Genomic DNA, 12436 nt, shown 5'->3' with positions numbered 1-12436 from the left:
CCTGCCTGCCTCACAGGGGGACTCTCCAGGGCTCAAGCAGGAGAGCCGCTGGCCGGGGACCTTACTGATCCTGGGACTGGTGTGAGCCAGGAGCGACATCTGTGGGCTGGGAGGACCTCTCTGTGTGTGTGTGTGTGTGTGTGTGTGTGTGTGTGTGTGTGGGGCCTGGGTCCGAGTCATCGTGGTCGGCAGCCATCTGCACCCCGACCTACCCGTGGGTGTCCCCCAGCCCCCCACTCTGTTGTCTGCTCCACTGATGCCCCTGCTCCTTTGGCTGTCCCCCTCTCCGAGCCCTTCATGGGGCTCTGCAGCGTCTCGTGTGTGTGTGTGTGTGTGTGTGTGTGTGTGTGTGTGTGTGTGTGATGTGTGGCAGCTAGAGGAGGGGCAAGGGAGCAATGACGGTGACCCAGCCATTTCTCCTCCTGTGCTTTGGGGCACGAGGCTGTCTATTTTAGGAGTAACTCCCTTCCCACAGCTCTTTGTCTTGCCCGCTCTCCCTCTGCCCATCCACACAGTGCACCAGGTACAACCTCTTTGCCTCCCTGGCCTCTGTCCCCTGACTCCCCCCACTGCTTCCCCAGTGTGCCCTGGGCTGGTTAATGGGCTCCCGTCCTTGCCGGGGCTCCCAGCCTGGGATGCCATCCCCGGGCTCACCCTTGCGCCACGTTTTGCAGGCACCGTAAGTGCCTCCTTCTCCAGGGGGCTCCGCTGGCTTATTCTTGCCTCCCTCCTGGGCTCTAAGTCAGGAGTGGAGCCCCATCTTCGCACTGGCCTGCACCCTTCTATTACCATCCTGCCGGTCTCATTTCCAGCTAGGTCCTGGAGGGCAAGGATCCTTCCGTAAAGCGCCTTTGCGACCAGTACGGATTTGGACAGCCGGTGCAGGCTCTGTAAAAATTCGCTCCAGCTGGTTTTAACAGCAGCTTCTTCTTTTTTTTTTTTTCCGAGTATAAAATTAATGTACACATCTTCCAAAAATTTCAGAAAATATGGAAATGTACAAAGAAAACAAAAATCAGTCCCAAACTCTCCCACAGTGATCGCTGCTGTTGACCCTTCGGTATAAATACTTCTAGAGTCCACTCTGGTCATGGGCACGTTCAGCTTCTTAGTTCGGGGCTGCAAACCAAGCTTAACGTCTCCTCTCGTAAAACCCAAACAAAAAGACTCTGACTTTAACTGGCGATTCTAGGCTGTTCACATTTATTGGTCACGTGTGCACTTCCGGTATGTTTTCTTCTTTGCCGTATTGTCCCTTTACGTCTTTGTTTCCTTGTTCCTATTTTCGCTGAACCCACTGCATTTTCTTGCTCTATTTCGCTTCTGTCTTGGCTTGGCGATGGTGCATTGCATTTCTGTTAGCCTTTGATGGGAGCTTACCCCCCTACCTGGAGCTATTTTATGCCCCCTCCTCCTCCATCCTCTCTCAAAAGATGTCCTGTCTCCTTATTTCACTAAGGAAATAGAAGTCATCAGAAGCAAACAGTCTCGTTCTCCGACCTGCCTCGCCTCCCACCCCATTCCACCTTTGCTCCTGCCACCTCGATGGCCCCCATGTTTCCCCTCATCATGGCCCCCTCGCCATGTGCCCTGCAGCTCACCTTTCCACCCGCTCAAGCCTCTTTGGCATCTGTCTTTCCCTCCCTACTGGGTAGTTTCCACCAATGTACACATATGCCCATTTCTAGGGCGCCTGGCCGGCTCAGCTGGAAGAGCGTTCAACTCTTGATTTAGGGGTTGTGAGTTCGAGCCCCACCTTGGGGGTAGAGGTTACTTAAAAAAATAAATTAATTAAATTTTAAAAACCCACAAATATGCCATCCCCCCCAATCCTAGAAAAGTCCCCTCCCTTTTAATGCCTCTCTTCAGCACCCACCTCTTTTCCTGCTACCATTTCTAGTACAATCCCACAAAAGCGTTACTGGCATTCACCTCCGATGTCTCTTTTCCCATTCTTTTTTGGATCGATTCCCATCAGGTTTTTGTCTCTGTCACGCCCCAGTCCCCAATGACCTCACTGAGGCTGCATTCGGTGATGATTTCAGGGCTCCCCTTACTTGAGCCAGCACAGCACTGGTCCTTCTCCCTCTGGAAGGCACTACCCTGGGCCTGCACCGTCCGCACCTGCTTCTGTCTCCTTCGCTGTTTCCTTCTCTTCCCCACACACTCCCGGTCCTCGGTCTTCTTCTCTGTTGTTGGGACAATTCACATCTTCAAGGACTTCTCCTTGCAAGGCTGAGCTTTAATCCAACCGCCTAAGCTTGGGGGCCTGTTGGAACAACTTTCTAGGCCCCAGATGGAGCTGTTCCTGCCCGGGGCACCGTGTCAGCAGACTGCAGGTGGGGTCCTGGGAAAACTGGCAGAAGCTGGCAAAGGGTGAGAATTCTTTTTTTCCCCCCTCTTCTTAAAAACTTGAATTCAATTAATTAACATATAATGTGTTATTGATTTCAGAGGCAGAGGTCAGTGATTCATCAGTTGCATATAACACCCAGTGCTCCTCACATCACGTGCCCTCCTTAATGCCCATCGACGTTACCCCATCCGCCTGCCCCCCTTCCCTCCAGCAACCCTCAGTTTGTCTCCTATGATTAAGAGTCTCTTATGGTTTGTCTCCCTCTCTGATTTTGTCCTGTTTTATTTCTTCCTCTCTTCCCCGACGATCCTCTGTTTTGTTTCCTAAATTCCACATCTGAGTGAGATCATATGGTAATTGTCTTTCCCTGATTGACTCGTTTCGCTCATCTGTCGATGGACATCTGGGCTCTTTCTATAGTTCGGCTATTGTGGACATGGCTGCTAGAAACATTGGGGTACAGGTGCAAACGGTGAGAATTCTGACCAGAGTCTGCTCTCCCGGATCTCTGTAGAGCCCTGTTGAAAAGGAAGGTAAAATTTCACATTGTCCCTTCCTTTCCAAATCCAGACTCTTGTAAATTCAGGTTCGCAGTGGTTGTCGATCTTTTCTCTCTTGGGGACAGCCATAGCCTCCTTGTCTGTCTGGTTTCACATCCCGAGAACTTGCTTGACTTCCTGTCTACAAAGGGCGCTCTGGTTATCAGTTCTGGTATAGGCAGGCAGCTCCACGTTGCGTTGGGGGCCCCAAAATATGGTCGGACAGAAGCATGGGTTGCACCCCATTTGCAGCTAGGGTCGTCCCACCTGCTGCCAGCTCTCGGGGTATTCATCTCAGTCCTCTTTCTTTTGGCCGTCTTTGGGAGTGGCTCTGGATCTTGGGAGGGTGGTATCTTTTTTTTTTAAGATTTTATTTATTTATTTGACAGAGAGAGAGAGACAGCCAGCGAGAGAGGGAATACAAGCAGGGGGAGTGGGAGAGGGAGAAGCAGGCTTCCTGCTGAGCGGGGAGCCCGATGGGGGGCTTGATCGCAGAACCCTGGGATCACACCCTGAGCCGAAGGCAGACGCTTAACGACTGAGCCACCCAGGCGCCTCAGGGAGGGTGATACCTTTTGCGCCCTCTCTGGGGACACCTCTTGCATCCCTGGAGTCCTTCAATACTACCAGGAATCTTTACTCTTTGCTCCCACTGCAACTTAACAAGATATTTGAAGGGATTAAAAAAGGAGCTCTACGGTCAGAAACTGGTCACATTGGAAGCTGATAGGAACTTTCTGAAAGGCCTTCTCCCCTAAGCTAGAATGAAACTATGTACCCAGAGAGAAAGAAGCCTTCCCAAAGACAACAGCTCTACACCGAGAACACAAGGGTCCTTTGATGTCCATCTCAGCTGAGGATCTTCTCCCTGATGAAAAGAAGCAAATTGAAGACAATGCGGCCGGATGGGTGGGTCAGCCCCTTGATACCGTGAGGCCTGAAAGGCGTTCCAAGCCCGGACTGGTGAGGTCACGGAGGGAGCAAAGAGATGAGGTCTGAAACGGAGCCCCTGGTAGCCAATTTGTAGAGGTCAGGAAGAGGATGATCCCGCAAAAGTGAGTGGTTTCGCTTGTGACAGGGGGAGAAGAGAGGGACGGGGAGCAGAGGGTGGGGCAGATGGGCAGAAGACAGAGGGGAGATGGCGTTGTGGAGAGGCCTAGCAGTCCCCTGCCCAGAACCCGCCTTGGAGAGTATCAGGTGTTCTCAAGAGAACGTATACCGCCCGAAAATGGGTACAGACGCCGTGTTCGTCACCGTGGGTTTTTCTTGGACCTGGCGATGCACTGTGGACATCTTTCTGGCTGGATCGTGCAGTAGGGTTTTTTTGTGATTCCTCCCAACCCCCGATGTCCTGCAGTGTCAGCAGCTGCCTCTGGTCCCAGGCCAGGCAAGAGAAAGGGCAGGCGGGAGTGCTTAGTGTCAGTGACTCAGCAAATTCCCCAGGCGGCTAGCAGGGCTGGCAGAATCCAGGCAGGAGGCTGGAGGAGGAGGCAGCCAGAGCCAGCTGGGTTTGCTCCTGCCTCCAGGGTCCCCAGAACTGGGGACACAGTATGAATGCGGCATCTGAGCCTCCGCTCTCCTTCCTCCCTTCCCTCATCTCCATGGGCTGGATTCCTTAAGACAGGATGGCTATCCCGGGAGAGTACTCTGGGTTGATCCCTTTGAAGGTGTCAGCCAGCCTCCAGCTTGTCACCCTCGTGCAAAGCCTTTGATGACACCGCAGTGCTCCAGAGGCAAGGCCAAGCCGCCTGGAGTCTTTGGCTCCCCAGTTCACCCTCAGAGCCTTCGCTGGGCTGCTTCTTTCACGTGGCCTGGGCCCGGCCCCCACAGACACGGCTCCTTCCTGAAATGCCCGCATGCGGTCTCCTCTTGTTTGCTCTTTCTTCTGTCCGAGGGCCACTGCCACCAGCCCATCAGCCTAAGCCCACCCCGCCCTCTCAGCTGCTCCCTGCTGCCCCTGCCCTGGCTTTGAGCTCTTCCCTCGTCAGATAATGGCTCCATGGATCCTAAGGGCCGGGTCGGAGTCCTTGTGCCCCGGACAGAGCCCAGAGCAGGACCCGGCGTTCAGACCAGGGCTTGACTAGCCTCCAGTTCCTCATTGGTGGAAAGAGCATCATAGACCCTGCTTCACGGGGTTGTTTCCAGGACAAGACGTCGTGGTTCTCAGGGGGTCTTCACCTTCTCCAGACAGCCCCCAACACACGTGGTAGTGCCTGGAGTTACCACGTCTCCAGAACCTCTGAAGGTCTGGTCTCCTGCCTGTTCCTTGTTCCAAACTGCTATTCTGGGCAGTTCTGAAAGTCTAGAACTTTCCTTTCTGGAAGGACACAGTGGCCCCCCTCCTCCTCATCACCAGCAAATGTGCCCCCCATGGGGCCACGGGCTCAACTCCGAATTCCCCACTGGACAGCTGAGAAGTGCCTCAGTGTCTCGTGATGATGGCGGTGATGGGGCCGATAGCTAACAGTCGTTGAGTCTTTATTCTGTGTTGGACACGATTCTACCTTCTCTCCTTGTATTAACTCATTTAATCCTTCCAACAAGCTTCCAATGAGATATTCCATTCTTATACCCATTTTCACTGCTGTGGAACCTGAGGCTTAGAGCAGTGACTCCAGGGCACACAGCCACTCGGTGGCAGAATTGGGACCCCAGCCCGGGGCTGTTGAGCTCCAGTAGCTCTGTTTTTAACTTCTGAGGTTAGCTGAAGGCTGGTGGGTAGCCAGGGAGGATGTCGGGAAGCCGCTGAAAGCCTCTGGCAAGTGTCCCTGACTCAGCGCCCCTGTCCCTCTCCCTGGGGTCCTGCTCCCCTCCCATTGGCAGCCCCTATCCTCAGATCCTCTCCCTGGAGCCCCAGTGCCCCCATCTCCTAGCTCAGCACCTCCCGAGGGGCAGCCCCGAGTCAGTCCCTGTCATAGCCCCTCGGTGCCTGCGCCAGAGACGCCTTTGCTGCTCCAAGCCGCCAGCTCGGCCTCCCCTTGCACTGGACCCGATTTTAGCTCTGCTTTTGTGTGGCTGAGAGACTCAGCCAGAGGTTTCCTCGGACAGAAACGCGGCCTTCCCCAAGCCAACTTGCAGAGTCCCCCCCCCCCCCCCCCCGCCGCCTTGCTGCACCGCGTGGGCGCTGCCTCGGATGCGGCCCCAGCGGGCCCTGGTGCCCAGAAGCCCGGCCTCCTGTCCCTGGCACGGCTCCAGAGCAGTCACAGGCGTTGGCCGCGCTGGGGCGCGCTCTCCTCTGGCCTCGAGGCTGCTGACCCCGGGGAGCAGGTGGGCGGCCACCTGCGGTAGCCATCGCCAACTTGGGGGATGCTGGGTGGGCGGCATCTGCGAGTGGCCGGCTCGGCGCCATCGCGGGCAGGTGGCTGGGGCTCGCGGGTGACCACACTGTGGCTTTAATTGGCCTCTTCGTGTGAGCTGCGGTGGCCTTGACCGCAGCCCTCCTGACTGCAGCCCCCGGCCCAGGTGCCTCCAGCCCATTGAACAAAAGTGCTTTAAATAGGTCAAGGAGAGCGCTGGGCAGCTTCCCTTTCGTGTGCCTGGCGGCGCGGGCACGCCTGGCCTTCCTTCACCTAAGGGACTTTGCTCTCCTTGCTGCGTCAAAAAGATATTTCATGTTAAAATTCAACGGAGAGCTGTTAACCAGCTGTCGGAATAGGACTTGTCAGAGCACGGGCCGCTCAGGCTGAACGTTGCCTAGCTCTGCGGAGGGTCCGGCCCACCGCTGGCAGCGACCAGCTGGCACATTTTAACAAGGCCTGGTGCAAATACCGCCACCCCCTACCCCCACCGGGGCCCCAGAGCCCTGCCTGGGGGGGCGGGGGCATGGTCCTCAGCCTTCAGGGCAGGATTCCAGCATCCTTACTGAATAAGCCGCATCTTGGGAACGCCTGGTCCTCTAGCAGGGCCCTGTCTCTTCTTCATTTTGTGAGTTTCAGCCTGTTGTCAAGAGCAGTGATTTTAGCCGGTGTGAGGACAAGCTGGGGGGATGCGGGGCGGGGGAGAGGGGGGAAGGCAGGACAGGGATTTTGGCAAAATCCCTCTCATTTCACCCAGAAAACATAGTGGCAGGTTTTGGCCGGCAGCGTGCAAACACAATGTGTGATCGGGAGTTTTCTTTCCTGCTTTTGGGGATGAGAAGCAGGCAGCCAGCGCCAGCCAGGTTTTTAACAAACCTGTGAATTCCCCTGGAACGAGGGGCAGTGTGGCCCGAAGGTTATGCACGCAGATGCTGGAGTAGGACGCCTGGATCTCAATCCCTGTTCTGCCCAAGCGGTGTGGCCTTGGGAAAGGAGTCTAACCTCTCTGTGTTTCGGTTTCCTCCTCTGAAAAATGGGGGTGATGTTCTGATCTCATAAAGCTCCCGTGAGGACAGAGCAAGGTTGGAGCAGATCACCTCCAACAGCCCCCAGTGAGCAGCGAATGCCCATTATTAATGTTATTACCAACATCTTTCATTTTTCTGACAATGAGGATGGGGGAGACACCTGGTCACCCCAGGAAGCTAACTGGAGAAGGGGTCATGGGAAGCTGGGGTTGGCCCGCCATCAGGTCAAGCAGGGATAGATGTTGTTTGAAGGACGGGCGTCGACAGTGCGCGGCAGAGTCAGGCTGAGGTAAATCTGGGTCAGAATGTGATTCATCTTTTCACATATGGCTGATTTTTGCTTGGCCGTTTTAATGAGGAACTTGTACTTTTGGAGAAAGAGCACCTAATTGAATGTGAGGGGGACTGGACCTTGGGGCTCACTCCCTGTCCATGCTGTTTGAACAAAATGCAGGAGGGTTTGGGGGGGGCGTGGGCAGTGAAGGTGGGGCTTCCCGGCTCCTGGTTACTTCCTGTCCACACTGGAGTCTCTGTCTGCCACAGGGCCTGTGACTCTCCCTCCGTGTCTACACTCCATGGCTCTGTATCCTAGAAACCGAAAGCCAGCTTCCAGCCTTTATATGCACACACGCACACACGTGCACATGCACACGTACATTCGCACGCGTGCACGCACGCACACACCCGCACGCGCGCACACACACGCACTGCTGGCATGCACAGAGGGCGCGTTTGCCCCGCAGCCATGAGAACATCCAGGTCTGGATGGAACTGGACAGTCTTGCCTCCGCCCTCCCCTCTCTCGCCTCTGCTTCCTCCTGCCCCAGAGGTCTGCTCCTTCCATCAGGGGACCATTCTGTCCTCTCTTTTGTGGGGTAGTTCCTTCTGCAAAACCAGGTGTCCTCAGGGTCTCACCTTCCCCCATGCGACTCCGCATGGGGGTGGGGGGATCCTCCTGGAGACAGTTGTATCCAGGAGAGGGGGTCGGTTCTCAGTTCCTGTGGGGGCCCCTCCTCCACTCGCTGCCAGGCCTGGGCCCCCAGCACAGCGTCATCAGGTACTCTGGGGTGGGGCTGACATGCCTCCACTCGCCTGAGCTGGGGGGGTAACCGCACTCCACTGGGTCTTAACGTGAAGAAGTTAACCCACTCCTTGCCCGCTGACTTAAGGCCCTTGATCTGTAACAGAACCAATTTGCTTTCTTTGAGATTCGCACACCACTGACCTTGGGGAATAAGGGACCAGAACGTTCCCAGGCCAAAGAGGCCATAAAGTCTGCTCGAAGCTGCCTTGGCTCTCGGGTTGGTCCAGCAATCTTTCGGTGAAATGTTTTTTCTTTTTAAGGTCACACCCAAGACTTCACTGCCTTCCCCTTGCGCAAGACTTGCCCCCCTTCGCAGGGAGAACAGAGTAGCCTTGCTCAACCACCCGGGGCACCGAGGCACCAGACCGTCTTGTGCCTCCTCCGAGCACCGAGATAACGCTGGAGGCGGCATCACCGAGTCCTCACATAAGCAAGGAAAGCACAGACCCCTGCGCTCCCCACAGACCCCTTTAAAAATCTGCGGGCCAGGCAGATACCTCCTGTTGGCCTTTAGACAAGAATCCACCTTCCCCTCATCCTCTTTTCCAGTCAAGACCTGTCTCTTCAGTATTGGCCTTTCGAGCCACTAAGGACGACAGACGGGCAGCCAGACTTGGGTTTTGGTAACAGGAGGAGGGGGTGCACTGGCGGCGAGGGGCCCTGGGGCTGAGCACAGCCTTTGTCCCTTGCTTCTGCTTCTCTCTTGGCTTCAATCTCCCCCTGCCTTTTTTTTTTTTAAGATTTTATTTATTTATTTGAGAGAGAGCGAGAGCGTGCATGGGGCAGGGGAGCAGAGGGGCAGAGGGACAAGCAGACTCCATGCCAAGTGCAGAGTCCGACATGGGGCCCGATCCCCAAGACCCTGAGATCATGACCTGAGCCGAAATCAAGAGTCAGACGCTTAACTCACTGAGCCCCCCAGGCGCCCCCGTCTTGGCTTCAGTCCTGCTACGATCTGTTTACTCTACACAGGGGACAGCATGGCAGCCAATGCCCCAAAATGTCAATCCTTGCTGCTCCGGTCCCAGAAAAGGGCAGATTTTCTTTCTTCCTGTGGTTGGAAACACCGAGGGAGGGGGCTCTGGTGGGCCAGTGAGGGCACATGCTGCCTCCTGGACCCAAAGAACATGGTGCCTCCCAGGGATGCTGCGGGGAGAGGGAGGGGCAGGAAGCCTGAGCTGACGTTGGTGCCTGGAGGTGGGGTGGAAAAGGGGATATTTGTGGATGGGTGGGGGGCCCTGGAGATTCCTGGCCACACAGTGAGCTTGGGGAGGTGGGGCCCTAGGCTTTCAGCAGGTGGAGGCAAAGGGAATGGACACTGAACAATGGAATGTTCTCTTTGGCCTCTTCATACTCTCTTCTCTCCCATTCATTCATTCATTCACTCATTCATTTGTTCATCCAACCAACGCTTATTTAAAACATACCTTGAGTCAGGCCCTGGAGCAGAGTTCTGGGGACAGATCCATTCCCGCCTTTGAGGTGGAGGGAGGGGGGGAGGGGGAGGGCCAAGGTCCGCAGGCCCACCAACCACTAACTCGGTGAAGACAGATTCTGTAAGGGTAATAATGAAAGAAACAAAGAAGTAACAGGGAGGGGTGGGAAGGGCCCCTCAGCCAGCAGTGGGGATGGCCTTGCGGAGGACAGATGAGCCCTCACCCCTAGGCTGGGGAGGGGCTGAGTGTTGAGGACAGAGCAGAACAGCAGGGGAACAGCGTGTGTGAGGTCCCTGCGGTGGGCAAGGACTTGCCACGCTGACGGTGCCGTGAGCCAAGTGAGTGAGGGGGAAGCTGGCAGGGCACGAGGCCAGGTCACACAGGGTCCTGGGGGTCTGGTGAGAACCCTTGGTGGGGGAGCCACTGGAGAGTTTCCTGTGGGGCAGTGACAGGAGCCCTGGAGAGCACGTGGTGGTTGGCTGCTGAGTGTGGAGGGCGGGGGGCAGCAGTGGGAGCTCCTGCGGTGTCCAGGGAGAGGGGACAGTGGCTTGGGTGGTGGCCATGGTGAGGACAGACATAGATGGATGGCAGGTATGTCTCGGAGAGGGAGACAGTGAGACTTGGTGACGTGGGGTGCGAGAGGGAGAGTTCAAGGACAACTCCTAGATCTCTGGCTTCCACATCGCCTGGACACAGGGCCATCTCGGGTCTGGGGGAAGGTCAAGACTTCACTGTGGGCCGTGTTGAGGTCCTGACGTCAGGAAGACAGCACAGGGGACTGCTGGGTCACAGCTGGCTGTGAAAAGGGGTCTGCTACTACACAGATGACCCCAGTCTTGGGAAGTCTGGCCGGAGGGGCCTGGGAAAGTGAGTGGTGGGAGCCCGGTGACCTCTCCGGCCAGATGTCCTCATGTGGCTCCTGGCGCAGCTGGAACATGAGAGAGGCTTGGCTCCTCCAGACACGCGTGGTGTGGCCCCGACGCTGTGTTTTAAACAAGTGAGCCAACATTGAATATTCTGGAGATTTCACGTGGAAACTGTGGCCTCTGACTTAAAAACACTTGGGAGGCTTGGCAGCCCTGGGCTCAAGCCTCAGGGCAACACTGTCTGGGCCGGAGTGGCCTGGGGGGGGCCCCTGAGGCTGAGCCCTGCTCTGCCCACCCACCCCCCTCCCGGCTCTTCCCAGAAGTTTGAGTTCCCGAGTATCACTGTCCCTTTGGGGAAAAGTCATCACCCACCTGGGAAAGTCCCCAGCAGGTGGCCATCCAGAAAACCTCAGGCTTCCTATCTTTCAAGTGCCACTCCTGACTTTTCCCCCAGTCCAGGGGACTCCATCCACATCGCGCCCTCCCTCCGACCACTCCCACCGGCACCCTGGTTGAAGCGGCTCATTTGTTGCCCGGACACAACAGCTGCCTGAGGGGGCTCCCCCGGACACAACAGCTGCCTGAGGGGGCTCCCCACCCCCAGCCCCGCAGCTCTGTCAGGGTTCTCTATCCCCTGCGCCCCCCCCCCCCCGCCCCCTCGGGGTCAAGGCCGCCTTTCAGAATCCCGGTCAGATCATGTCAGCCCTTGCTCAAGACCTTACAGGCCCCTTCTCATCCAGTCAACACTTCCCACCACTGCCACCGGCCCTGGAGACCCAGCCCTGCCACTGTGGGACCACAGCGCCAGCCTGTCCTCCACACTCACGGCCCAGCGCACGGGGCCCCGGGCCTGAGCTGGGAGCTGGGTTCCCATAGGTGCTCCGCTCCAGGCTCGCTTTCAAGCTTCATCAGCGTGTAAGGGAGCGAAGTGCCCCAGCCGTCCACGGTGAGGATGGGTCACGTCCTAGTGAGCTGCAGGGAGTGAGCCGTGGAAGACTGTAGAACTGCACACTGGTGTTGCTGTAGGGTGAGCGCGTCGCTGAGGGCTGCATCAGGGGCGGGCGGACGGGAAACCGGGTGTGCAGGAAGCAGTGACATCGGTGGGGCCACATGGGGGCTTCCGGGGATGAGAGGGGGAGGGGCAGAGGGAAAAGCAGACTTCCCACGGAGCAGGGCCTCCATCTCAGGACCCAGGGATCCTGACCTGAGCCGAAGGCTTAGCCGACAGAGCCCCCCAGGAGCCCCTAATTACAGTTTTCATATTTAAGTGTATAATTTAATGGGTTTTTGACGTACGTACACACCAATGAAACCATCTCCATAATCAAGATGGTGAACATATGCATCACCCCAAAGAGTCCCTGTCACAACTTGGAAACCCCTCCTGCCCTCCCTTCCTCTTGTCTTGAGCAACCACAGATCTGCTTTCCGTGCTACAGATTAGTTTGCATTTCTAGCATTTTCTATGCATATATTTTATATGAATTGTCATCCATTGCATAGATACACCAAAATCTGTTTATCTGCTCATCTGGTGATTGACATGTGGGTTGTTTCCAGCTTTTGGAAGCTGCAGATAAAGCTGCTGGGAACATTCACGTGCGAGTCCTTCTGGGCACAGCCTTCTGTTCTTCTGGTAAATATTTAGAAGCGGAGCAGCTGGGTGGTAGGATCGGCATGTGTGTCACTTTTGAAGACACCGCCACGCTGTTTTCCAAAGTGGTTGTACCGTTTTACATTCCCACAGTTGCCGCGCAATCTCGCCAACGCTTGGTCTCTTAAACTTTTGCTCTTCTAGTGGGTATGTGGTAGCATTTAACAAATTTTTTTT

The sequence above is a fragment of the Ursus americanus genome, chromosome 24 (assembly GCF_024610735.1).
Source record: "Ursus americanus isolate L20-20 chromosome 24, mUrsAme1.1.p, whole genome shotgun sequence".
In the NCBI taxonomy this organism is placed as follows: Eukaryota; Metazoa; Chordata; class Mammalia; order Carnivora; family Ursidae; genus Ursus; species Ursus americanus.
This window is presented reverse-complemented; position numbering follows the sequence as displayed.